The sequence below is a fragment of the Panthera tigris genome, chromosome E2 (assembly GCF_018350195.1).
Source record: "Panthera tigris isolate Pti1 chromosome E2, P.tigris_Pti1_mat1.1, whole genome shotgun sequence".
NCBI lineage: Eukaryota > Metazoa > Chordata > Mammalia > Carnivora > Felidae > Panthera > Panthera tigris.
In genome coordinates, this window is record NC_056674.1 from 33,834,203 (window position 1) to 33,861,304 (window position 27,102).

The 27,102-nt window shown below is 44.6% G+C and overlaps 1 protein-coding gene across 12 annotated transcripts in view; it reads left to right on the forward strand.

Annotated features, from left to right (window-relative positions):
- The first annotated feature begins 418 nt into the window (after nucleotides 1-418).
- NLRC5 (NLR family CARD domain containing 5) overlaps nucleotides 419-27,102 on the forward strand; it is an 87,061-nt gene continuing 60,377 nt past the window's right edge. For 10 of the 12 annotated variants that reach the window (XM_042970042.1, XM_042970031.1, XM_042970034.1 and 7 more), the window contains exons 1-3: nucleotides 419-513; nucleotides 25,568-25,684; nucleotides 26,512-27,053. The gene's annotated coding sequence lies outside the window, so the exon portion shown is untranslated. The remainder of the gene's footprint in view (nucleotides 514-25,567; nucleotides 25,685-26,511; nucleotides 27,054-27,102) is intronic. The other 2 variants (XM_042970033.1, XM_042970032.1) reach the window with 2 other exon arrangements.

Below are 27,102 nucleotides of genomic sequence, written 5' to 3' on the forward strand. Positions count from 1 at the left end.
AATTCCTAGATAGTGTTTGGCACCGTGTCAGAAAGCCAAAGGCTCAGTTCATAAGACCAATTGTCGCCGTTATTCCCTTCTCCCTCCTTTCATGGAGGGACAGGAGCCAGGCCGGGTGGGCTCCATCTCCTCGCGCGCCGCCACCATCTCCTCTTTCCCACCCCGTCCCCGCCTCCTCAGCGTCCCAGGAGAGCGGACAGTCGAACTCATCCCGGGGTCCTCCTGCAGCGCTCTGACCCCTTCGCGCGCGCGCGCGCGCCTCTGCCTCAGTTTCGCCTCCACGGAAGCGGCGAGCGCCCGCCGCGCCCCTCGGGGGTGTGCCCGGGTCCCGCCGCCCCGCCGGCGGCGCGCAGGAACGGCGGTGCGCCCCCGCCCAGCCGGCGCGCGCGTGGTCTCCGCACCTCGGGTCCACGTGATTTCCCGGCAGCGGCCTCCGGCTCCCGGCACTGCCCCGCAGCTCTCCGCGCTGGCTTTCAGTTTCGTGCGCAGCGCGCTGGGGAAGGAGCGCAGCCGGTGAGTAGCGAGCGCGCCCGGGGGCCGCGGCGCAGGCCGGGTGGGCGGCGCGGGGAGGTGGCGGTGCCCCGGGGCGCTGGGCGGGAGACCCCGAAGGTCGCCGGCTGGCCGGGTGGAAGGACTGACGGACGGGTGGACAGATGGGGCGCCCGGGGCCGGGCGGCGCTCCGCCTGCCGCCCGGAGAAGTTTGGGGCATTGGGTGCGAGCCGCAGAGGAAGGCAGGTCGGGGTTCCCCCCACCCCCCCACCCCCCCGGGGGACGCGGCTGCGCTCGCCTTTCTCAGCACCCTCCCAACGCCCCTATCACCTCCTGGAACTTTAACTTTTAATTGCTTTTTAAAGAATTAAAAAAAAAAAAAAGAATTAAAGATGTGGGAGATGGGTGGGGGGTGGAGGAAATACATAAAGGTAATTAAGAGGTACCAAAAGTTTGCTTTGGATACACAAGATAAGTAAGTCCTAGAGACCTTCTGTACAGCATACAGCCTATAGTACACACACACACACACACACACACACACACACACATTAATAGAGGGCGAGAAGAAACTTTTGGAGGTGATGGTGGGTTTATGGCATGGATTGTGGTGATGATCTCACAGGTGTGTATTTTCTTGCAACCTCATCAGGTTGTATACATTAAATACACACAGCTTTTTCTGTGTCAGTCATACTTCACTGAAGTGTTTTACAGGAAAGCGGTACAAACTTTCAGTTACAAAATAACTCACGCAGATGAAAAGTAACGTGTATTGTAATGGTGACAAAGGGCAGCTGCGGGTGTACAGAGAGGTGGAATATCCAGGTCGTACACCTGAAACTAATATGACATTGTATGCCGACTGTACTTCGATAATAATCTCTTTTAAGAAGAATTACAGAAGCCACGCTGCTCATTACTCACAATTCAGTCTTTTTAGCCGAAAAATGCTTTTTTGTTACCATGCCACACTTACAGAATAGAGGGAACGCAGTTGGGCTGAGCCAGATGAGAAGCCTCATATAACCACCACGCCAACCTTCTGCAGCCCATTTTCGTCTCTACCACACCTCATCATTTATCTTTTTAGTTTAGAGAGAAAGAGAGAGTGAGGGAGAAGGGGTGGGGGAGAGGGAGAGAGAGAGAGACTCAAGCAAGCTCCCCCCGCTGAGCGTGGGGCTCTGCCTGAAACCCTGAGATCATTATGACCGAAGTGGAAACCGAGAGTGGCTTGCTCAACCCGCAGAGCCACTCAGGCGCCCCTACCACACCTCATTTTGAAACAAATTTCAAACAGACATCACAGCATTTCAACCGAAATATCTCAGAATGTACTAAAAGATAAGGAATCTTAAAAATAATAACCACACCATCTGAAGACTGTAAGCATTTTAACAGTAATTTCTTCATGTCAAATTTCCCGCCTATTTCTAATGAACATTTTAACCCCATAGTAAGTGAAGACATAGGAACATTTTATCATCTGCTTTTTTGCACTTTATGTGGTTTTTAGACATTTTTCTCACTCAGGAAGTCAGGACATGGAGTTTGCTGAGGTGGCCGTTTGGGGAGGTATGGGAGAGATCCCTACCTATAAGTTGGGGATCCTTACATTTCCTTTTTAAAAGATTGGGGGTTTGGAGACTTAAAAAACAGTTTGAAGGGACACCTGGGTGGCTCAGTCGGCTCAGGCCCTGATCTCACGGTTTGTGAGTTCGAGCCCCATGTCAGGCTCTGTGCTGACAGCTCAGAGCCTGGACCCTGCTTCGGATTCTGTGTCTCCCTCTCTGTCTGCCCCCTCCCCAGCTTGCACGAGTGCTCTCTCTCTCTCTTTCTGTCTCAAAAATAAATAAATAAACATTAAAAAAACACAGTTTGAAAATCAGCACTTCCTAGTCTCCCAAACCTGGGGGTGGTGGGATGTGGGATGTACCCCAGGCCTGTACCGAGAGCCTCATCCCTCCAAATTGCTTTTCCTTCTAAGAAGCAATGAGCCCAGAAAGGCACTTGGCTGGGTCCCCCACTGGAGAACACAGCAGAAGGGAAAGCTGATTATTTTAGGGTGCATCCAAGCCTCTCTCCAGTATGCCTTCCTCAAACATGGCTGAACTCTAGTGCCAACTGGCCATTGATCGTGGCTACCTGCCTTGTCTCCATAGCATGGCATGCAGCTGGGTACCTGGCGGGGTAGGCGGGCAGACCAGGGCTCTCAGCACCTTGTATCTGCGGGGTGACCATGAACTAAGATCTCTCAGAAGCTCAGTTTCTTATCTGTGAAATGGGGATGATAATGTGTCCTGCAGAGGGTGCTTTAGATGAGATGAGACCTGCCCCAGGGCGTGGTCAAACCTCAAAAGCACCACACAAGCATGCGGAGTGCCATGGGTCCTTGATGAAGGTGGACGAGCAGAGGAGAAAGTCTCTGGAAGTGTTTCACAATTAAAAAAAAAAAAAAAGTTGCAGAGGTGACTGGATGTTTGGCAGGCCAAGTAGTCTCTGCACCTACACCACCCTGCTGAGGAAAATTCCACAGAACTCCTTAGTATGTTTATTCCTGTCTGTTATGGATTGAGTTGTGTCCCTGAAAAAGATATGTTGAAGTCCTAACTGACCCCCCCCGCCCAGTATTTCTGAATGTGACTTTATTTAGAGATAAGGTCGTAGCAGATGCCATTGGTTAGATGAGGTCATACCAGAGTAAGTGGGCCCTTAATTCGCTATGACTGGTGTCCCTATAAGAGAAGAGGTCAGCACACAGTGAGGTGACAGCCATGTGACAACAGAAGCAGAAGTCAGAATGATGTATCTATAAGGCAAGGAGCCCCAAGGATTGCCAGCCACCTTCAGAAGCCAGAAAAGGCAAGGAAGGCTCTTCCCCTGGAGGATACTTTGTTACAAGTCTAGCCTAGCTAGGAAGAAAATTCATCATCCCCAAACCTCTCTTCTGCCTTCCACACAGAGTCGACTGAGGGTTAAGCAAATTGATACAAGTGCCAACACTTTGTAAAGACTTTTTTTTTTAAATGTTACTTATTTTTGAGAGAGAGGGTGGAGGTGGGGAAGAGGCAGGTGGGGGCAGAGGATCTGAAGCGGGCTCTGCGCTGACCGCCGACAGCCCGATGTGGGGCTCAACTTCATGAACCGCGAGATCACCACCTGAGCCAAGGTCAGACACTCAACCAACCGAGCCACCCAGGCGCCCCGTAAAAACTTGTTGTAGGTGTTCTAAGGACACAAACTACTGGCGTCCTTTGCCAGGTCTGTGTTTGTGTTGCTGGTAGCCCACAGGTCGTCTACCTTGGCTGAAATCTAGTCTGCAAGGAAAAGGCCCAGATGATTTGCGAAGAAACAAAGAATTGAAAAATTGATCACTTTGGCTGTGGGTGTAGGATTTCTAGAGAAGGGAAGATTTTGGGTCCCTCTGGTCACCCTGGAGAACATGTCTCTCCCACACACTGTACTTAAAACCATTGCAAAAGCGGTGAGGCAGACAAGCGCTTGGTTATATGTGGGACTTGTTACCTGTAAAACAGGCGTCCTTGTGTAACCTGCATGCTGTCTGGGGTACTTGGGTCCTTTAGAGCTGGGTGAAGTTGGCACGGACCCCCCTTCTGTTCCTTTGGGAAGCCCTAAGTGGTCTTTAGCTCTCTGTGAATCTGGAGGGTGGAGGTAGGTATGATCTTAGTTCTGGCTATCTCTGACCCCAGACTCTTCTTCCGCTCTGTGGACATCCTTTCTCCCTAGTGGACCAAGGCATGAAACCAGTCATTTTCCTGGGATAGGGGGATGAGAGGCCTGGGGAAATGTGAGTTCACTCATTTATGCTGCTTCCAGCCTGACTCTCTGTGATGGGACTCCTGCTCCATCCTTTGGGTCACTCCAGAGTCTTCTGGTAAATTCTCAGACTCAGGAATCTTCCCCAGAAAGGTTTTGTACAGCCCTTCTCGCTGAGATGCTCTGATGTTTGGCAAAGGAGAACTTCAAAGAGCCTTGAGAGAACATTGGCTTGACCTCAGATCGTCTCTGTTTTCCCTTTGGTTACTTCCAGTCTTTTTTCTATGTGTGTATATTCATATTTTTAAATAGACTCATATGTAAAAATATACATATACTTTTTAAATGTTTTTATGAGAAAGAGTGAGAAAAAGCATGAGTGGGGGAGAGGGACAGAGGAGGAGAGAGAAAGAGAGAAAGAGAGAAAGAGAGAGAGAGAGGAGAATCTTAACAGGTTCCATGCCCAGCACAGAGCCTGATGCAGGGCTCTATCTCATGACCCTGGGATCATGACCTGAGCTGAAATCAAGAGTCAAATGCTCAACCAAGTGAGCCATCCAAGTGCCCCTGGAATTATACCTTTTAAACTACAATGGAATTATATGTTACAGGAAAAGTACATCCTATCTCATTTTTTAAATTATTTCATTTTTTAGTAGCTAATACATTCATATAGTAAAATAATATAAAACCTACAAATAGGTATATAATGGAAAGTAACTCTCCCTCCCTCCTCTTTCTCCCAGCCACCTGGTTACTTTCCTGAAGGCAACCAATGTTATTAGGTTCTTACGTCTCCTTCCAAAGATACTTCAAGTGGGCCTTTACAAATATATATATATGTGTGTGTGTGTGTGTGTGTATAAATGTGTATATATATATGTGTGTGTGTGTGTGTATGTATACACATATATATATATACACATTTATACATTTTTTGTATACACACACACACATATATTGTATATATACAAATATATATATTTTCTCCCCCTTCTCACGAATAGTGGTATGCTCTAGATAGTGTTTTTTATCTTTTTTGTTTTGGGGGGGGGTTTAAAAAATGTTTTATTTACTTTTGAGAGAGAGCACAAGCAGGGAAAGGGCAGAGAGAGAGGGGACAGAGGATCCAAAGCAGGTTCTGTGCTGACGGCAGTGACCCCAATGCAGGGCTCAAACTCAGACTGTGAGATCATGACCTGGGCCGAAGTCGGATGCTCAACCGACTGAACCCCCCAGGTGCCCCTTTATCTTTTTAAAAATGTAATGTAATTTGGAAATCTTCCCACATCACCACAAAACAAAAATATCTGCTTTTTTCTTCTTAGCGGCTAAATAGTATTTCTCTGTTATGGTTGTTCCACAATTAATCTAACCGTTATTGGGCATCTAGGGTGTTTCCTGTCCCTTGCTGTCCCTAACAGTGCTGTAGTGAATATCTCTGTTCAGTCATCATGTGTGCGTATTCTCACATATGCAACATTTGCAAGGCCAAAGGGAATATGCAGTTTGAGCTTTAATGAATATGGCAAATTACCCTCCTTACGTGTTGGACTAACGTTCACTCCCAGCAGCTATGCGTGAGGGGACCTGCTTCCCACACCCCGCCCCCCAAACACACGTGTTATCAAACTTTTCCATATTTGCAGACCTGCGAGATGAATAATGGTGTCTTTCCCCCAGTTTCTCTTATCTTTTCAAATATTTAAGTGTCATTTGTAGTTCTTTTTCCATCATCTGCCTCTTCGTACCCTTTGTCCACTTTCCACTGGGTTGTTGGTCTTTTTCCTACTTAGCTGTAAATAAAACCACTGTACATATTAAGGAAATTGGCTCGTTGTCTGTAACATGAACATACTGGAACTTTAAGTGGCCACATAGTTGTCCATAGAATGGCGGAACCATATCCACTTTTTTAAGCATTGGTCTTGTTTTCTTCTACTACATGTGGACTGTTTCCTTTCTTTTATATGAAAAACAAAATGTGACATTTTAAATTTTTTTTCATGTTTTTAAATTTATTTTTGAAGGAGAGAGAGAGAGACAGAGCATGAGCAGGGGAGGAGCAGAGAGAGAGGGAGACACAGAATTCGAAGCAGGCTCGAGGCCCTGAGCTGTCAGCCCAGAGCCCGACACGGGGCTCAAACTCAGGAACCGTGAGATCATGATCTGAGCCGAAGTCGGACGCTCAACTGACTGAGCCACCCAGGCGCCCCCAAAAATGTGACATTTTAATTCTTTCCACAGCCCCCCTCCCGCCCCCGCCCCAGATTCCTCTCAGGAAGGGAAGTATTTTGGGGAAAATACCTTGACAGGATTGGAGAGAGTGGGGCCTGGGTACAAAGTGGTCAGCAAGGACCAGGGTGTGGGGGATGGGACAGACTCTGCATGGAACATGTGAGTGGGGTGGGGGTACTAGGGGTGGGTACTGTATTTGCTCCTAAGAGAAGGGAGGAGAGGGAGAGAGGCTGGGCCACCCAGGGAGGAGACCCCCCAGAAACTTCTTGGGGGTAGGATGGCCAGAGGGCATTTTTGGTGGGGTGATGCCCCCTTCTCCACGTAAGGGGGGTACCGCCAGCACAGATTCCCGCCTGGCTCTACCCAGCGATCAATTGCCCGCTCGGCACAAGTTTCTGTAACATGTCAGGTCCTGTGCTGGGCACTCGGTTACAGCCGACAACACGACAAAGTCTCACTGATGTGCCAACAGAAAAAAGGCAACAAACAACTGCACGGAGATGTGCGGTTGTGGAGAGGCGGTGACCGTGGTAAAGAAAGACTAGGTAGGCGAGGGGGTAGGTGGAGGGCGCAGGAAAGGTTGTGTGTGGAGACGCCAGGCGTGGCCTTCTCATGAGGGGCACCTGGGACAACTGGGGGGAGTGAGGCAGGGAGCCATGAACCATTATGGTGTCTGGAGGAAGAGGGAACCAGGCAGAAGCTGTAGCAAAAAGCAGAAAGGAGGAGGAAGAGGGGAGGGAGAAAGGGAGGGGAGGAGAAAGAGGAGAAGTTTAAAGTCCTCTGTGCTCACAGTGCTTCTTGTGAGTGAATTTTTTGCGTGTAATTTAACAAAAGTCTGGACCTGCACTGGAGGCGACCTCATGACTACAGCCTCCCATCCCCTCCCCTGCGGGGAGACCTGGACAGACCCTAATCTTCCCGAGGCCACAGTATTCCAGGTGGCTTGGTGTCTGAGCCAGTGCATCTGTATCCGGAAAGGTGTCTGACATCCAGCGCTGTGATGACCATCCTGGCAGCTAGAGCTTTTCACATTCTGGATTATTTCCTTAGGCTATGTTCTCAACGTGGACTTTTTTTTTTTAAGTTTACTTATTTATTTGGAGAGAGAGCAAGTGCTCTGGGGGGAGGGGCAGAGAGAGAGAGAGAGAGAGAGAGGAAGAGAGAAAATCAGAAGCAGGCTCTGAGCACTGTCAGCGTGGAGCCCGATGTGGGGTTTCGACCCCATGAACTGCGAGATCATGACCTGAGCAGAAATCAAGAGTCTGCTGCTTAACTGACTGAGCCACCCAGATGCCCCTCAGGGTGGACTTCTAAAGGAATATATGGACTTTATGAAGTTAAAATACACATAACATAAAATTTGCCATCTTAACAATTTTAACCACTTAAAATATTCAGTGGTGTTATGTCCATTCACACTGTTGTGCAGCCATCACCCCCATCCACCCCCAGAACTCTTCATTTTGTAAAACCAAAACTCTATGCCCATTGCCCAGTAACTCTCCAGCAACCCCTCCCCGGTCCCCAGCGTCACCGCTCTACCTTCTGTCTCTAGGGATTTGATACTCGATGTACCTCATATAAGTGCAGTCATACAGTATTTGTCTTTTTGTGACTGGCTTATTTCACCTAGCATAATATCCTCAAGGGTTAGCCATATTGTATATTGCAGGATTTCCTTCGTTTTTAAAGCTGAATAGTATTCCTCTGTACGAATATGCCACATTTGGCTTGTCCGTTCCTCCATTGATGGACACTCGGGTTGCTTCCACGTTTTAGCTGTTGCAGATAATGCTGCTGTGATCATGGGTGTACAAATATCTCTTTGAGACTCTGCATTCAGTTCTTTTGGGTGTATGCTCAGAAGCAGAATTGCTGGGTCATATGGTAATTCTGTTCTTAGTTTTTTGGGGGAATCACCATCCTGTTTTTCACAGTGGCTGTAGCAGTGCTCAGGCATTCCAATTTCTCTACGTCTTCGCCAGCACGTGTTGTTTTCAGTTTTGTGTTTTTTTTTGTTTTTTTTTTTTTTTGATAGTAGCCATCAATGGCACTTACTGGCCATTCATAGGCCTTTTTTGGAGAAACATCTCTTCAAGTCCTTTGCCCAATTTTGAATTGTTTCTGTTGTTCAATTCCAGGCATTTAGTTTTGTTATTGAATTTTAGGCATTCTGTATATATTCTGATGATAAATCCCTTATCAAATATATGTTTTTCAAATAGTTTCTCCCATTCTGTGGGTTGCCTTTTTACTCTGGGGCTAGTGTCTTTTGATGCACGGAAGTTTTAAAATTTTCATGAAGTCCAACAAAAGTAAAATTTTGTGAAGTCTAAGATATATATTTGGTTACCTGTGCCTTTGGGATCATATCCAAGAAATCATTGCCAAATCCATGGTGGTTCAGCTTTAGTCCTATGTTTTCTTCTAAGAGTCTTACTGTTTTGAGTCTTGTAGTTAGGCCCTTGACCCATTTTGAGTTAATTTTGTATGTGGCATAAAGTAAGGGTCCAATTTCATCCTTTTGCGTGTAGATGTCCAGTTTCCCCAGCACCATTTTTTGAAGACTTCCCTTTCCCCATTGAATGGACCTGACACCTTTGTAAAAACTCATTTGGCCATATATGCCAACGTTTATTTCTGGGCCTTCTATTCTATTCCATTAGTCTATACAGTTAACCCTTGAACAATGTGGGGGTTAGGGGTGCTGACCTCTGGGCAGTCAAAAATCCGTGTATAACTTTTTGACTCCCCACCTACTGATGGCAAACTGTTGACCAGAAGCTTTACCAATAGCATAAGCAGTCGATTAACACATATTTTGTATGTTATATGTATTCTATACTATATTTGTATGATAAAGTAAGCTAGAGAAAACAAATGTTAAGAAAATCACGAGGAAGAGAAAATATATTTACGGTACTGTACTGTACTGTAAATTGATAAATTTTGTATTTATCAAAAAAAATTCTTGTAGAAATGGACCCATGCAGTTCAAACCCATCTTATTCAAGAGTCAATTATATGTCTATTTTTATGTCAATACCACATTGTTTTGATTTAGTTTGTAGTAAGTTTTGAAATCAGAAATTATGAGACCTTCTTTTTCAGGATTTTTTTTTATTTTGGCTATTTGGGGTCCCTTGAGATTCCATATGAGATTCCATTTTAAGATGGGTTTTTCTGTTTCTGCAAATCACATCATTGGGGTTCTGGTGGGAATTTTCTTGAATCTGTAGATTGCTTTGGATAATATTGACATTTTAACGTTATGAAGTCTTCCATTCCATGAACCTACAATGTGTTTCCATTCATTTATGCTTCTAATTTCTTTTGGTAATGTTTTGTAGTTTTCATTGTACATGGTTTTCACCTCGTATGTTAATTTTTAAGTATTTTATTATTTTTGATGCAATTGTACATGGAATCATTTTTGTAATTTCCTTTTCAGATTCTACATCGTTTGTGACTAGAAATGCAACTGACTTTTGTGTGTTGACTTTATATCCTGTGACTTTGCCAAATTCATGCATTAGTTCTAATGGTTTTTCTGTGCAGTCTAGGATTTTCTACATGCAAGAATATTGTATATCATCTGCAAACAGATAATTTCACTTCTTCCTTTCTGATTTAGATGCATTTTGTTTCTTTTTCTTACTTAATTTCACTGGCTAAAAATTCCACTACTATATTGAATAGAAGTGGGGAAAACAGACACCCTTGTCTGTTCCTTATTTTAGAGGAAAAGCTTTTAATCTTCCACCACTGAATATAATGTTTCCTGTGAGTTTTTCATTCATGGATTTTATTATGTGAAGTTTTTCATTCATGGCTTTTATTATTATTATTATTATTATTTTATTTGTATTATGGCTTTTATTATGGCTTTTATTATGCTTTTTATTATTTTTTGAGTTTTAAAATTTTTTAGTATTTATTTATTTTTGAGGCGGGGGAGGGGAGGAGAGGAGCAGAGAGGGAGACACAGAATCCGAAACAGGTTCCAGGCTCTGAGCTGTCAGCACAGAGCCCAATGTGGGGCTTGAACCCACAGATTACGAGATCATGACCTGAGCCAAAGCTGGATGCTCAACCGACTGAGCCACCCAGGTACCCCCTTAGTTTGTTGAGTTTTAAAAAAAATAATGAAACCATGTTGAATTTTGTCAAATGCATTTCTGCATCGATCGAGATGATTATGTGGGGGTTTTTTCTTCCTTTTGTTGATGTGGTGTATTCCATTGATCAATTTTCATGTGGTAAATCATCCTTGCATTCCAGGAATGAATCCCACTTGGTCATGGTGTATAATCCTTTTAATAGGCTTCGCATTTGTCTTGCTATTATTTTGAGTATTTTCACATTAATGTTTATAAGGAATATTAGTCTGTAGATTTCTTATAGTGTCTGTATCCTGGCTTTGGTATCAGGGTTATGCTGACCTCATAAGTATGTTAGGAAGTGCATCCCCCTCTGCAATTTTTGGAAAAGTTTGAGAAGAATTGGTATTAGTTCTTTAAAGGTGTGATAGAATTCACCAGTGAAACCATCAGGTCCAGGGCTTTTCTTTGTTGGGAGACTTTGGATTTCTGATTTAATCTCCTTATTAGGAGATTACAGGTCTATTCAGATTTTCTATTATTCATGAGTTAGTCTTGGTAGGTTGTGTGTTTCTAGAAATTTCTCCATTTTATCTAGGTTTCCCAATTTGTTGAAATATAACTGTTCATAGTACTCTCTTATAATCCTTATTATTTCTGTAGAATTGGTAGTAATGCTACCACTTTCAATTATGATTTTAGTAAATTGAATCTTCTCTCTTTTTTTCTTTATCTTTCTAAAAGTTTGTCAGTGTTGTTGATCTTTTTTAAGAGCCGACTTTGGTTTCATTGATTTTTCTCTATTGTTTTTCTGTTCTCTATTTCCAATACTTCTGCTCTAATATTTATTATTTCCCCTTCTCTGCTGGTTTTGGTTTCAGTTTGTTCTTTTTCTAGTTCCTCAAATTATAAAGTTAATCTGTTGATATGAGACCTTTCTTGTATTTTAATCTAAGCATTTATTTAACACTGCCTTCACTGGATCCCACACATTTTGGTATGTTATGTTTTTATTTCATTTATTTCTAAGTATTTTCTAATCTCTTTTGTGATTTCCTATTTGCTCTATTGGTTAAGTGTGTGGTTTAGGGGAGTCTCAGTGGTTCAGTTGGTTGAGCATCCAAGTGTGGAGCCTGCTTGGGATTCTCTCTCTCCGTCTCTCTCAACCCCTCATCCCCTCCTCCCTCCTCCCGTTCTCGCTCTCTCTTATAGTAAATACACTTAAAAAAGTGTGTGGTTTAATTTTGACAATTTTGTGAATTTTCCAATTTTCTTTGTTATTGATTTCTCTTCATCTCACGGTCAGAGAAGATACTTTGTGTGATATCTATCTTTTAAAATCTATCAAGACTTGGGGCGCCTAGGTAGCTCAGTCTGTTTAAGTGTCTGGCCCTTGGTTTCAGCTCAGGTCCTGATCTCATGATTCATGAGATCAAGCCCCATCTTGGGCTCCACTCTGACAGCTCGGAGCCTACTTGGGATTCTCTCTCTCTCATACACACACGCGCACACACACACACACACACACACACACACACACACACACTCCCTCTACCCCTCTCCTGCTCACACACCCACACACTCTCTCTCAAAATAAATAAACTTTAAAAATAAAATCTACTGAGACTTAATGTGTGGCCTAAAATATGGTCTATCCTGGGAAATGTTGCTTGTGCACTTGAGAAGAATGTGTATGCTGTTGTTGGGTTGAGTGTCCTATATATGTCTGTCTAGTTGGTTGATTGTATGCTTAAGTCCTCTATTTCCTTATGTCTCTTCTTCTGGTTGTTCTGTCCATTATTGTGAGTTGGGCATTACCATCTCCAAATATTACCATAAAACTGTCTATTTCTCCATTTTGGTGGTCTGTCGTTAGGCATGTAATGTTTACAATTGTTACATCTCCTGGCTGTGTTGAAGCTTTTATTATTATATAATGTCCTTCTTTGTCCCTTATAACCGTTTTTGTTTTAAAGTCTATTTTCTGTGATATTAATATCGCCATTCCTACTCTCTTTTGGTTATTATTTGCATAGAATATCTTTTTCCATTTTTTTACTTTCAATCTGTTTTTGTCTTTGTATCTCAAGTAAGTCTCTTGTAGGCAGCATATAATTGAATCATGTGTTTTTATCCATTCTGCCAATCTCTGTGTTTTGTTTAGAGAGTTAATCCATTTACATTTAACATGATTACTGACAAAGAGTGACTTATTTCTGTCATTGTACTATTTGTTCTTAATATGCTCTACAGCTTTTTTGTCCCTCACTTCTTGCATTGTCTTCTTTTGTGTTTAGTTAATATTTTGTAGTGAAATGTTTAAATTTTTTCTCAATTTCCTTTTGTCTATATTCTATAGCTTTATTCTTTGTGGTTGCCATGAGAATGACATTTAACATCCTGAAGTTACAACATTCTAATTTGATTTTATAGTAGCTTAACTTCAGTAGCATACAGAAACTCTGCTTCTTTACAGCTCTGTCCCTACTCCTTTTGGTTGTTGATGTCACAAAATTACAACCTTATACATTGTGTACCCCAAAACATAAACTACTAATTCCTTTAAATATATTCATTTCCTAAATTATGTAGAAAACAAGATTTAGAGTTTCCAACCAAAGTTACAATGATACTAGCTTTTACACCAATAATTGTTTTTCTTTAAATATACTAGACTCTTAAATCCTGTAGAAAGCAAAAAGTACAATTACAAACCATCATTACAATACTAGATTTTATAATTGCCTATGTATTTACCTTTGTTTCTCCATACAGCTTCAGAATAATGTGTAGCATCTGCAGGACTTCCTTGAGCATTTCTCGTAAGGCAGGTCTAGTGGTCATAAATGCCCTCAACTTTTGTTTATCTGGGAATGTCATGATTTCTCCCTCACTTCCAAAGGACAGTTTTGCCAGATGCAGGGTTTTTCGTTAATAGGGTTTTTTTTTTTCCTTGTATCACTTTGAATATATCTGCCCACTGTCTTCTAGACTCCCAAGTTTCTGATGAGAAATCTACACATAATATTATTGAGAATCCCTTGTATGTGATGGTTTGCTTCTTTCTTGCAGCTTTCAAGATCCACTTTGGGTTTTGGCTTTTGAAAATATGATTATCATGTGTCTTGGTTGGATTCCTTTGAGTTCACCTTACTTGGAGTTTGTTGCACTTCTTGAATGTTTATATTCACACCTCTCATCCAATTAGGGAAGTGTTCCGCCATTATTTCTTCAAATATTCTCTCTGCCCCTCTTTTTTTCCCCCTCTTCACCTCTGGGACTCCCGCAGTGTGCATGCTGGTCCACTTAATGATGTGCAGGTCCCTTAGGCTCTGTTTGCTTTTTTTCAATCTTTTTTCTTTATGTTCATCAGCTTCGATAATTTCCATTGCCCTGTCTTTAAGTTTACTGATTCTTCTGCCTGTTCAGATCTGCCTTTGAATCCCTCTAGTGAATTTTCCATTTCACTAATTGTACTTGTCAGTTTCAGAATTTCTTTTTGGTTTCTTTTTATCTCTTTATTGATTTTTTTTTCATTTTGTTCACATATCGCTTTCTTGAATTTCTGCACCTATTTCTTTAGTTCTTTGAGCATTTAAGACAGTTTTTTAAAGATTTTATTTTTAAGCAATCTCCCCACCCGGTGTGAGGCTGGAACCAACAACCCCAAGATCGAGTTGCATGTTCCACTGACTGAGCCAGCCAGGCTCCCTTTAAGACAGTTGTTTTAAAATCATTGTCTGAGATATCTGCCATGAAGTCTTTCTCAGGGAGAGTCTGTTGGTGTTTTTTTTCCCCTTTGAATGAGTCATACTTTCCCGTTTCTTCGTATGGTTTGTGATTTTTTTGGTTGAACACTGGACATTTGAGTATAATAATGTGGTGTCTCTGGAAATCAGATTCTCTCCTTTCCCCAGAGTTTTCTGGGATTTTTGTTACTGTTTTTGGTTATCATTTGTGTGTGTGTGTGTGTGTGTGTGTGTGTGTGTGTGTGGTGTTGTCTTTGTGCTGACGAGCAGTCTGAGGTGTAAATCTAATGTCTTCCTGTGTTTTTGCTGAGGTTTCCTTGGGCATATGTGGTCACTTTCTAATTTTCTCCTTATGTACAGATTCTGTGTCCTAGTCTTTAATGTCTAGCTCCAGAAAGGGGAGAAGGGAAAAATAATGGTGGGATCAAAGGGGTCTAGCCCTTTAAATCTCCTAACAGTTTAACTGGAGGGAGAGGATTTTGCAACAATGAGGGGAGGTACAACAACAATGACTACCTGCCTTTTTTTTTTTTCTGCACCTGTGATCAGAAGCAATAATCAGCAATCAGAGCACAAATTTCCAATATTTGGAGGACAAGGTCCTTTTTACTCACCCTGATTCTTCCAGGCTGTGTGCAGGCTGCTTCAGGAACATATGCACAGCTGTCTGACATGAGACCAGGTTTGGGGTATGGAGAGCCGCTACTGTGCTTAGAGCTGGAATTGACCAAAATTAACCACAATTTGCCACCCAGGCCTTCCCCTGGAAGCGGAAAGTCTTCTTCAAAGACTTCAGAGCTCCCCAACAATTCCATCAGACAGATTGTGCCCGTGCAAGTGTTGTCTAGGTGGGGAGAGAGAGTCCTGGTGCTTCCCACTCTGCCATCTTCCAGAATCCTCTCCTTGACCTTTATTTTTAAATTGTTTGTTTCTAAATTTCTCTCCTGTGCAAATGTAGAGGCTGCAGGCAGCTGGGAAATGGCATGATGCCCCAACACCCATGTCCTTGGTGGAGGGATAGAGCCTGTACCGTCACCCAATCCCCATCAGTCCTTTGCCTTGGTGATTCTTTCCGCTCCTCATGGCAAAATGGAGGGAGCATTCCAACCCTGGGAAGCTGGTCCTCTGAGGCATTTGGATCTTGTTGTAAAGAGAAATAATTTGCTACTTATGTGTCTTCGTGGTAGTCTCTTCCCTGAGTTCTTAAGGGTGTCCTGCGTATTGCTGGGCCTCAGCATCCTCCTCTTGAAATGGACAGGTCAGTGTTGCCCCAAAGAGAGACATATCCAGTAGGAGTCAACACGATTATTTTAGGAGGTGTGCAGTCAGGGCTTTCATGCAAATTGAATCATAAAGTGAGAACATTGTCATCTTTTCAGTTCTCATTAATCCTTCCTGATTAGTCAAGGAGAAAGTCTCCGTTGGTGCTGAATTAGTGCTTCTCACACTCCTGGTCTCCTTTTCAGCAACGGGAGTCCAGGCCCCAGGTCAGAGCCCTGGGCAGGTGGTAACTTCTTCTAGTTCAACAGCACCATTTTTTTTTTTTTTTGAGGGTTATCTTCTGTTCATGGTGAGCCATAGTTTAGAAATAAAGTTAAATGGGAGATGATTTTTAGAAAAGTTTTAAAGAAGTGACATTCTTCTGATTCTCGGATCAGGCAAAAATGTCCTCCACTATGGGTAAAGAGTCATAGAAATTGTATGCCTCTCCCTAATGGGTGAAATCGTGAGATATAAACTTTAAGTTTTATTTTTGCAATGTTTAGGACTTCTTAAGTGACTGGTTATTTTTTGTAAGCAGAAAAATAATAAAGATCTATGGAAATGGGAATTTCCTTTGGAAAGAAGACCATTCGTTGAAGGTAGTATGGTGCTTCAGTTAGTAAAAAGTCTCTGGATAGGTCTTATTTCACCCATTTATTTAAAAATTGTCCATTTTTCACTGAGGTATAATTAACATAGGACATTATATTAGTTTCAGGTGGACAACTTAATGATTCAATATTGATATATATTGCAAAATGATGTCCACAATAAGTGACATCCATCCCTACCCATAGTTACAGAAAATTTTTTTTCTTGTGTTGAGGACTTTGAAGATCGGTCTCTTAATGATTTTCAAATATGCAGTAGAATATCATGAACTGTAGTCATCCTGCTGTGTATTATATCCTCATGATGTGTTTATTTTATAACCAAAAGTCGGTACCTTTTGATTTCCTTCACCCATTTTGCCCACCCCCGCCAGCACTCCTTGGCAACTAATCTGTTCTCTGGATCTTTTGGTTGGTTGGTTGGTTGGTTGGTTGGCTGGCTAGGTTTTTTTTGTTTTTGTTTTTTTTTAACTCCATGTGTGAGTGAGATCCTATGGTATTTCCCCTTCTCTGACTGACTTTGTCCCGCAGAAATTCCAAAACTAAATTCCTTTGGGATTCTCACCAAAGGATGGTTGGAGACAAAGAGGGGATTTCCAGACCTTGGCTTCCTTTCCAGTTTGGTGGAACTGTGCTGAGCCTGGGCCTGTGTGAGAGCAGCTGGGAGAGCCACAGAGCCTGCCAAGGAACAGGCTGGAGGCGGAAGTGTTAGTCATTGGGGGATACCCACAGGGTTTCGTCTAAATACGGCTGTCTTGGTGGCTTTCCTGTCCCCAACCTTTCAGAGGGCAAGACTCACTTGGGTCTGGTTTACTGGAGAAGCAGGGTGCCAAGTGCAAGGGAACACAGAACCAGTCTCCCCCAGCTGGGAATGGAGAACTGGTGTCATCGTGCCTAGAATATTAGTTCCCAAGCTTGTCAGCACATGAGAATCACATGGGGAGCTTCCAGAAGTACCGATGCTGATGTTCCACCCCTAGAGACAATGCTGGTATTGGCCAAAGGGTGTGGCCCTTTGGAATTTTTGAAAGCACCCCCCCCCCTCCATTATTCTAACGTGCAAAAAAATTTGTGAACTCCTGACGTGACCTGACAGATCCCAGGAGAGCCTTCTGGAGGCCCAGGAACATGTTGGGTAAAAGCCTCATGGAGGCGTCACCAGCCACTTCATGTGGGTGCTGGGCCCAAGCTGCCAGGGCTGAGTAGGAGAGGCAAGGCCACTACCTGGTCCCCTGCTGGCTCTAGGGCACCCCGATCCCAGAGGAGAGCTCAAGCCTTTTGAGCAGGAAGGTGGTGGGGGTGAAGGAGGTGACTTAAAGCCTAGTGATACGGGCTGGGACCCAGATTCCCCAGTTTGCAGTGAGGAGGGGAGAGGCCTCGTTGGATTTGGGACAGGTACCACCCAGGCCTGAGGGCCAGGGTGTAGGCTTGGGCTGCTCCACCCTCTCTGGATCCCTCCCCACCCCCCACGCGTGCACCCCACCCCCTAGAGGGGCTGCAAGGCCAGGAGACCTTTGTTCAACTGCTGGCTCTCTAGAAGTGGCCTGGGCAGATCCCCTCACTGCTGGGAGCCTCAGTTTCTGCATCAATAAAGGCCTGTAACTGAGTTTAAGTCCTGGAGGAGCCTGACATTGTGAGGATAATGAAGGGTGGTTTTCAAAGGAACAGTCACCCCCACGTCCTCATCCCCCAACAGGGGTCCTGTGTCAAGGACCCCTCTTGTCTGCTCCACTGGCTTTTGTGGTTGAGGGAGGAAATGGCTGCCAACATCTTTCTTTCTTTATTTTAATGTCTATTTCTGAGAGAGAGAGAGAGCAAGTGCGCGCACGCAAGTCGGGGAGGGGCAGAGAGAGAGGGAGACGCAGAATCCAAAGCAGGCTCCAGGCTCTGAGCTGTCAGCACAGAGCCCGCTGCGGGGCTCAAACTCATGAACTTCAAGATCATGACCTGAGCCTAAGTCAGATGCCCAACTGACTGAGCCACCGGGGTGCCCCTTCTGCTAACATCTTTCTGAAGGTGTCCCCCCAGGGAACCCTCCAGTGAAAAGAGGTGGGGCTAGCCCCTAGGGTGGGGCTGCATCGGCCTTCTAGAAAGAGCCCACTGGGTCAGTCTGGGTCACTGGGTCATGCACCCAGGCTCAGACATCCTCTGAAGCCTTAGACTGTAACCAGCCACCCTTCAGGGAAGGCAGAGGCCCAGATCTCGTTACTTCTTTCAGGGCTTGGCATTGGGCATTCTGAGAGGGCTTGAGGGCCTCTGTGGGTCGGGTCCATCCCAGGGTCCCCAGGCCTGACTGTCCACTCAGTCCTGAGAAGCCAACTTCAGCGGCATTTTTCTTTCTCACTTGCGGGATATTTCTGTCCAAGTGTCTAAGGTTTCTGTCCTGACAGAGGGTGCCTTTCATATGACCCCACCAACCACGGCCTTTCTGGGGCTGAGGTTAAACCCAAACCCTTTTGTACCTCTGTCCCTCTCTCCTCACTGGCCACCCTCAGCCTCCCCCTTCTGTCCTCTCTTCTCCCACCCGGGCCCAGGGGCAGAACCCAGGCCTGCCGGTGCTGTGTGGACGAGGCTTCTGGCCTCCCATGGGCCCTTCTCCTTGGCCTGACCCTTCCCACCAGCCCCGGGAACAGGGAAGGCAGGTGGAAGACCCCCTGGTAGAGACAAGGAGATGGGACCCAACCAGCCAGTGGACCCGTCAGCCCCCCGTTTCCGTTTTCTACCCAGCCTTCTGGGTGCTCCCCCATAATCCATGCCTGGGGAGTCAGGAAGAGGGAAGAAGCCAAAGGAACATGGCTCAGAAGCTTCGGACTCAAGCTGTGTCCTCTTTGCTATCCCTCCCTTCCTTCTTTGGACCCTTGCTACGGGCTGGGGCTATGGAGGAAACAACAACAACGCAGTTGTAATCATAGCTAACATGTCGAGCCTGTCTAGTGGGCCGGAAGCCATGTCAGGGATTTTGCCTGCTTCATCTCCCAACAACCTTGCCTGGTAGATATTAGGATGCCCGTCACAGACACTGTTCGTGTTCCCTCTCACTCACCTGCTTTGCCCCTAGCCAGCCAGTGCACCCATCCCCCATCCACTGTGGTCCCAGGCCACCAACATCAGCACCCTTCTGGAAGGGTTGCCGTTGGCTAACAGGAATTACTTCATACAGAGATGCCTCCCTCCCCCACACCATGGGTATGACCCATAGCCAATGACTGACTGATATGGGGGTGTAATGACCCAGCCTCCTTGCCTCTTAACAGGACAGACTCTGTGGCATCGTTCACATTCCAGAGCTCCCCCCACCCCGTCCCACCCCACGTGTTAGGCTGAAGCAAGACTTCCCTTACCCTCTCAATACATAACTTTTGCAGGAGCCCCTCTTGTCTTGAGCTCCGCTTCTAGAAGCCTGATCTACAACATCCCCATTTTACAGATGGAGAAACTGAGGCAGCAAGAGACTGAAGTAACCTTATCAAAGCCATATAACTGGCAACTAGTAGAGACTCAGATCCAGGGCCCTGGTGCAAGGTGTCTGCTCTTATCTGGAATCAGGCACTGCCCCTGCCCTCAAGGTATCACCAACACGCAGAGGGAAGCAGGTGGGCCAAGAGAAAATGAGAGGGCACGAGATCTGCTGTGGAGGAGAAAGAAGAGAGCGCTAAGGGGTGAAGGCCAGTGGCAGGGGGCGGGGGCATGACAAGGTCTCGGAGGGCAGACGGGAAGACTTTCTGGAGAAGAGAGCAGGAGGAGGAGTTGCACAGGTGAGAAGAGACAGGAAGGGGCACCGCAGGGAGAGGAAGTCATGTGATCCAAGCAGGAAGATGGGGAGGTGGGGCTGTGAGCGCTGCCCATGGGCAGGGCGGCAGGTGAGTGAGAGGGCCAGGAGGTGGCCAGCAACCAGGTGGGGAGGGACCATTTATTTATTCATACTTTGAACCTTTCCTGGTGGCCTGACGTGTACCTACTCTGGGGCAGGCATATTAACATGCTGTGACTTTATCTGAGAGGTGTTGGGACGCTGATAGGAGGTTCAGACAGAAACGTGGCCAGACCAGAGCTGAGTGTTAGAGATAGCTCTGGCCACAGGAATGTGCGCGCGTGATATGAACGCTGTTCCGTGTCATCCCACATCCCTCAGCCTCTTCCCTCTTAATGGCTGCGTGTGCATTGTTGTATGGATGTGCCACAGTTTAACCAGTTTCTTTTCAATGGTCAGTTAGGGTTTTTTTTTTTTTTCCAAACTTTTACGGTTATAAACAAGGGCACATTAAATATTCCCGAACATAAGTTATTTTGCACGTTATGAATATATCTGCAAGCTAAGTGCCTGAGCATGGAATTGCTAGCTATGGTTATGTGACATTTGAAGTTTCCATAGATAAAGTTGTATTCGTACATGCTCCCACTAGCAGTGCATCAAAATGCCTGTTAATTCACAACCTTGCCAGCTCTATAGTTTGACCATCTAAGAGCTAGAAAATGGTATGTCTGTTGTAGCTTTAACATGTATCTCTTTCATTTCCTGTGAAGTCAAACATCTTCTCATAAATGCTCAAGAGCTATTTGTATTTCCTTTACGGCAAACTGTTCGTGTTCTTTGCCCACTGTTCTGTCAGCTGCATTGGACTTTTTTCTTATTGATTTGCGGTAACTCTTGATATATTAAAAACATTCAATCTTTGATAACTTGCGGATATTTTTTCCAGGTTTTCATTTCTCTTTTCACTTTATTTGCCATGTTCTTTGGCAGTACAAAAATTCTAATTTGTATCTGATCAATTTCATTCCATTTTTCTTTTATGGTGTCAGACCCTAGACCCTCTCTACTCCGAAATTATGTCGATAGGCTTTTCCAAAAGCATGTGTTTCTCCAGCACTTAAAAATTTTTAAGTTCTTTGTTGTCAAATCTAGCACATAGGAAAAAATGCAGAAAATTCAACAAGAGCTTCATGAGTTGTTGTAAATTGAATACTTGTAGTCTCCTAGTACCTTTATGGTTTAACTTCTTACATTTAAATTTTGGCCTCATTTAGACTTTATTTTGGCATAATTCGAGGGACAGAAATCCATATTTATTGAAAAAGAATAACTTTTTAAATGTCATGGAATATTTTAAAATTTGTCATATGCCAAGCAAAAAAGGAAAATTTCAACATATTTCCCTAAAGCAGAAATTGCATAGAACTTATTCTTTGCACGGAACGGTAAAAAAAAAAAATTAATGGCAAAGGTTTAAAAAATATCTCACCCCTCTATTAAATGACTCAGTTTAAAATTATAATCTACTAGTAACGTGATATAAATTTGATATAAACTTGACATAAATTTATGGAAATTTGCCAAAAGTGTTCTCTCTTATTATTTTTTTTTAAAATTAAAAGACTAGAACTGATTTAAACAATAAACTGACTCATAAGCTTAACAAGGAACACTCTCAGTAAATCAGGGAAGATAAGTCAGGAGATTAAAAAATTATAAAAGGAAAAAAGGAAAAATTCTACAGAATTAATAAATGAACATGAAAGTGTGTTTTCTCTTTTTAAACATAAGAGATAGCAGCTGCTGGCCCATCTAATAAGGAGAAAAAGACAAAGCAAAATAAACTAAATTAAATGTGAAAGATGCAAGATTTCTAAGTATAGGAAGATATCATCTGCAACTGTGTGCTCTATTAAAGTTTGAACATTCTTGGCAAAATGCAATTTTCTCACAAAACATGAAGTGCCAAAAGTTAATAAAAAATAAGTGTCAAATGAAAATTTTAAGTTGTCAAGTTTGATTTTTTTTTTTAACCATTCAAACAATTTGAACAGCGTTGAAAAGGACTTTGGCTTTCACTTGGGGTCAGGGGGGCGGCTCTGTGTGCCGGAGGCACCTGCCTTGGGTCACAGTGTGACAGTGATACCCAGGCCCTCCATGGAGGATGTTGGGGCAGGGAGGAGAGGCACCAGGTCTGCTGGTGCAGGAATCCAGGTGAGAAATGGTGGTGCCAGGTTCCCATCTTTGGCCTGAGCTCGAAGAAACAGGAGGCCGCCCTTCACTGACCTGGGGACGGTGGTGGTGCACGCAGGCAGTGTGGGAGGGGGACAGGGAGGCCAGGATTGCCATTGGGAGCGGGGGACATTTTAAAATGCATACAGGACATCCAAGAGGCGTAGTTGTGAGAATTGAAACCACTGAGGCCGAAAGGCCCTTGCCTGGCACTGAGCCTGTATTCTTTGTGCTGAATGTTTAGTTATTTCCATCGAACGTGGCATTTGGTCCCCATAACACACATGCAAACGTTCAGCTAACATGTAGAAGAAAATATGTCCTCCATATGTATGAATTACTTTTTGATTTGAATGTTTAGCCTCTCTCTGTCATACTTAATGCACGTGTTTATCCTTTTTGCTTGCCTTCCTACCTCTATTTTAGTTTTATTATTTAACATAATGGAGGGAACTGCCATTTCTATGAGCCAACACTGATAATTTCTTGGCCCATTTATCACCATGTATTTATCTTCCTTACACATTGGGGAAATGTCTACTCTCATTTTTAATGTAAATGTCTTTACGGTTTTGTTTGTTTGTTTGTTTGTTTGTTTGTTTGTAAAAATGTGCCTATTAAAAAGTTTGAGGGGCACCTGGGTGGCTCAGTCAGTTAAGTGTCTGACTTCAGCTCAGGTTCATGAGTTCGAGCCCCACATCGGGCTCTGTGCTGACAGCTCAGACCCTGGAGCCTGCTTTGGATTCTGTGTCTCCCACTCTCTCTCTCTCTGCCCCTCTCTCCCCTGCTCACGCTCTGTCTCTCTCAAACATAAACATTAAAAAATATTGTTTTTAAAGTTTGAATGTCAAAGTGGTCCGAAAGAGTACAGCGTAAAGGGTTCTCCTTTGCCTGTGTTCTCCACGTCCCCTCCCCGGACATAGTCCTGTCACCAGTTTGTTGTATAGGCCTAGAGTGGGTCTCTGTGTATGCAAATACACACACATTTGAATTTACTTATAAGGATATACTTTGGAGCTTTTTTCCCTTGGCGTAACATTTTTATGGTTCCTCCTCGTAGCATGTGTCCGTACTTTGCTCCTTTTCATTGCCGAATCACATTGCGCTGTGTAGATGTACTATATTTTGCTTCTCCGTTTGTAAGCTTTTGGACATTTGCATGGCTTCCGCTGTTGGGCTGTTACGGATAACAAACATTTGTTCGCACGTTTTTGTGCAAACGTCTGTTTTCGTGTCTGCTGGAGGGAGATCTGGGAGTGGAATTGCTGGGTTATGTGGTAACTCTCGGGGGTAACATTTTAAGGACCTGCCACACTTTTCCAAAAAGTGGATGTGCTCCATTTCACGTCCCCGCCAGCAGCATATAAACTTCCCAGGTCTCCTTATCCTCACAGACGCTTGTATGGTCCTTTCGTTCGTTATGGCCATTCGGGGGGAGGGGGTGTGTGAAATGGCAGCTGGTTTCCATACAGAGCATTTTCACTTAATTACTTAATTAAAAAAATAATTCCTTAAATTTAAACCACTTGCATTACCGTGTGTGTTAATACTATGTGTTTTTCCATATGTCTTCTCTTAATACCATCGATTCGCTGGTGAGTTTTAAGTGAGTGTGGAGCTAATTTGATTCCATTCCTGTGGCCAGTTTTTTTCTATTTTTAATACCGTTCCATAAAGTGTTAATGATAGGTGCTTTATAAGATGTTTTACGATGGTTGGAAGCCTCCCCATTATTGCCTGCCTCTCCCAACAAATGGTCTTTGATATAATTGCCTTCATTTTTTTCTTGTTTTATCTAATATGTTTATTACGAAATACCTATTATGAAATACTTAAGGCATATGAACACTTGTCGTGTCTGCCCTTTTTTCTCTAAATGACTGTTATTGTAATTTTATCAAGCTAGCCAAAGTATCCTGCTGTAATTTAAGTGGTTCTGCCTTAAATCTACATATTGACTTAGAGGGTTTTTTTTTTTCTTTTACTCTCTCTGGTCACAGGCATGTTTGTCTTAGTCATTTCGGGCTGCCGTAACCGAACACCCCAGGCTGGGTGGCTTACACGGCACACATTTATTTCTCATGGCTCTGGAGACTGGGAAGTCCCAAGATCAAGGTGCCAGCAGATCCAGTATCTGGTGAAGCCACTCTTCCTTTGTAGATGGCCACCCTCTCCTTGTATCCTCGTGTGGCAGGGACCAGAGAGGAAGCAGGCTTTCCCCTGCCTCTTCTTGGAAGCTCTCTGAACCCATCATGAGGGCTCCGTCCTCATGACCCAAGAACCAAAGGCCCTGCTTCCAAATACAGTCACACTTGAAATTTGGGCTTTAACATATAAATGGGGTGTGGGGGGGGGGACACAAACCTGTCTAGTTACCTTTTTTTTTCAAAGATTTTTTTAAGTTTATTTATTTTTGAGAGAGAGACAGAATGAGCAGAGGAGGGATAGAGGCAGGGGTGCGGGGGTGGGGGGGACCCAGGCTCCAAAGCAGGCTCTGTCGACAGCAGGGAGCCCCATGCAGGGCTCAAACTCACGAACCCGTGAGCTCGTGACATGAGCTGAAGTCGGAAGCTCAACTGACTCAGCCACCCAGGCGCCCCTCTGTTACTTACCTTTGTTATGTGAGAGGGCGCCATATTTATGTGGGTTTACCTAAAGCCCTGGGGCTTGGTAAGTTACAGTCCTCATTCCATAGACACACTGTCAGGGCACACACTCATCTGCCTTGCTTGCTTTCTTCCACGCACTTCTCAGCCACCTTTCTTCTTCCCATCCTCTATTGTTAGACAGCGTCTCTTAAGCATGTGTGCCAGAGTGTCATTTCATTGTGTTCCTGCTGAGGCAGCGGGCCGTGCCTCTGGGTTTTCTCATGAAGAGGAAGGTTTATTCGCGACCGCCTAAAAAAATACATCGAATGTAATAAGAAAGAAAACCGCAAATCATACCCTTTTGGGAGTTTTACTGGGAAAGGAAATTGGCATCTGTCGTGAGGATTCTTCCTTTTTCGTCCAAATGAATTGGCTGTCATAAGTCTGCTGGATTTGAAGGGCACACTCTGATGCCACAAGTCACTGTGAGGTGAATGTCCAAGTTGGAGGAGGAAGAGGGGCAGCCTCTGGGCCACATGTGGTAGGAGGTGATGCCAGAGAGGGTCGGGCTATACACAATCTAGGGACAAAAGGAGCCGTGGTTGGGGAAGAACAAGATCAGTGCATGAGGGCAAGGGGACTCTTCTGGATCGAACACCTACCTCAGAGGTGTCTCCAGAGGAGGGGTAAGGGCTGGTGCCTTCCAAACAGCATTCCTCTTGGGATCTGGAACATTGAGGAGAGCACCCTGTCTCCTCTCTTTAGCAGCCTGCCCTGTGGAAACAACCTGAAAATCAGCTCATAGCACAAGACTTGGCCCAGGTACTCATGAGACCATCTCTGCAGACACTCTCGAACGTCTAGGATGAACCGGGAAGCCAAGTAGGTGACCTCTACCCTTTGCCCCCTCTCTTACCCTCCCACCCACTCCCTCACTCCCCTACTACTCCCTACCAGCTTCTCCCTACCCAGATTACCCAGGTTTACCTCTCTGGGCTGCCCCTGATATAACAAGCCTACCCTTAGCCACCATTCAGCTTGAGAGTGAAAGTCATGAGACACAGAAAATCAGGAAGGGCCTTGAGACGGCATCTGATTTACCCACCTTATAGATGATGTGACTGAGGCCCAGATAGAGAATAGACTTGCTCAAGGCTATGCTATGAGTGTATCAGCTAGGATAGGCCAATAACAAACAACCACCAATGTCCTGGTGGCTTATGACAACAAAAGCTTACTTCCCGATCCTACTTCTTGTCTATCGTCAATCAACTGGGACCTCTGTTCCTCATAATCCTCTTGCTGGACCCAGGCTAAAGGAGCAGCCAAGATCTGGAATACTGCTGGTCCCTGTGGTAGAGGGAAAGAGAGAGCATGGTGAATCATGCACTGGCTCTTAAAACTTCTTCACAGACATGACATGTGTCATTCTTTAGCATATTTCATTGGCCAAAGCAAGTTTTGTGGCCATACCTGATGTCAAGAGAGCAGGGAAGTGCAATCCTTCCAAGGGCCTAGAAAGAGGAGAAAGAGAATATCTGTGAACGGCCCTAATGCTGACCACAGAGAATGAGATACAGAGCCGGGTCAAGAATGCTCGTCTCCTAACTTTGGGGCTGAAGATCTTTCTACTATAATCCTCTGTCTCCAAGGCTATTTTCATAGAAATCTCAGTGACCAATCATAATGTAATGTGCTCTTTCTCCCAGGGATGGTTACCCTTAAAGAGCTTGATGCTGTACCCCGAGGGGATCGAACACTAACGGTAGAAATAAAGGCGTTGTGTCAGACTGGCAGGAGGACACATTTGAAGATGAAAGGACTTCCACAGAAATGATACCGTCCAGGCGCACCTCACTTCCGCCTGACCCCTTGTTGTCCTGGCTGATTTCTTCATGGACATCATGGACTTTGAACACTGTAGCCCGGAAAAGAAGCTGCGTCCTAGGCCATAACCACATCCTCTTACCAAGATCACACAAAGTCCGGGGACTTGTCTGGTGCCATCTAGGGCTCCAAGGCCTCAGAAATGTACTGACCTGACAGGTGATAAATCTCAATTCTGAGCCTGGCTCTGCCATGGACTTTCAGTATGACTTTGGGTACATCCTTTCCCCTCCTTGGCCTCAGTCTTCCCGTCTGTTCAGTGGGGATGGTGATCCCTGCCTGCCCCATGGATGTGAGCATGTTTCATGAATTCTGAAGCTCTGTGTCTGAGAGAGGATCTATTGCCATCAGTCCAGTTGCCAAGGTATGACCAGAGGAGACTGGGGACACGTGCCCAGAGGCCTCTGGTGGGT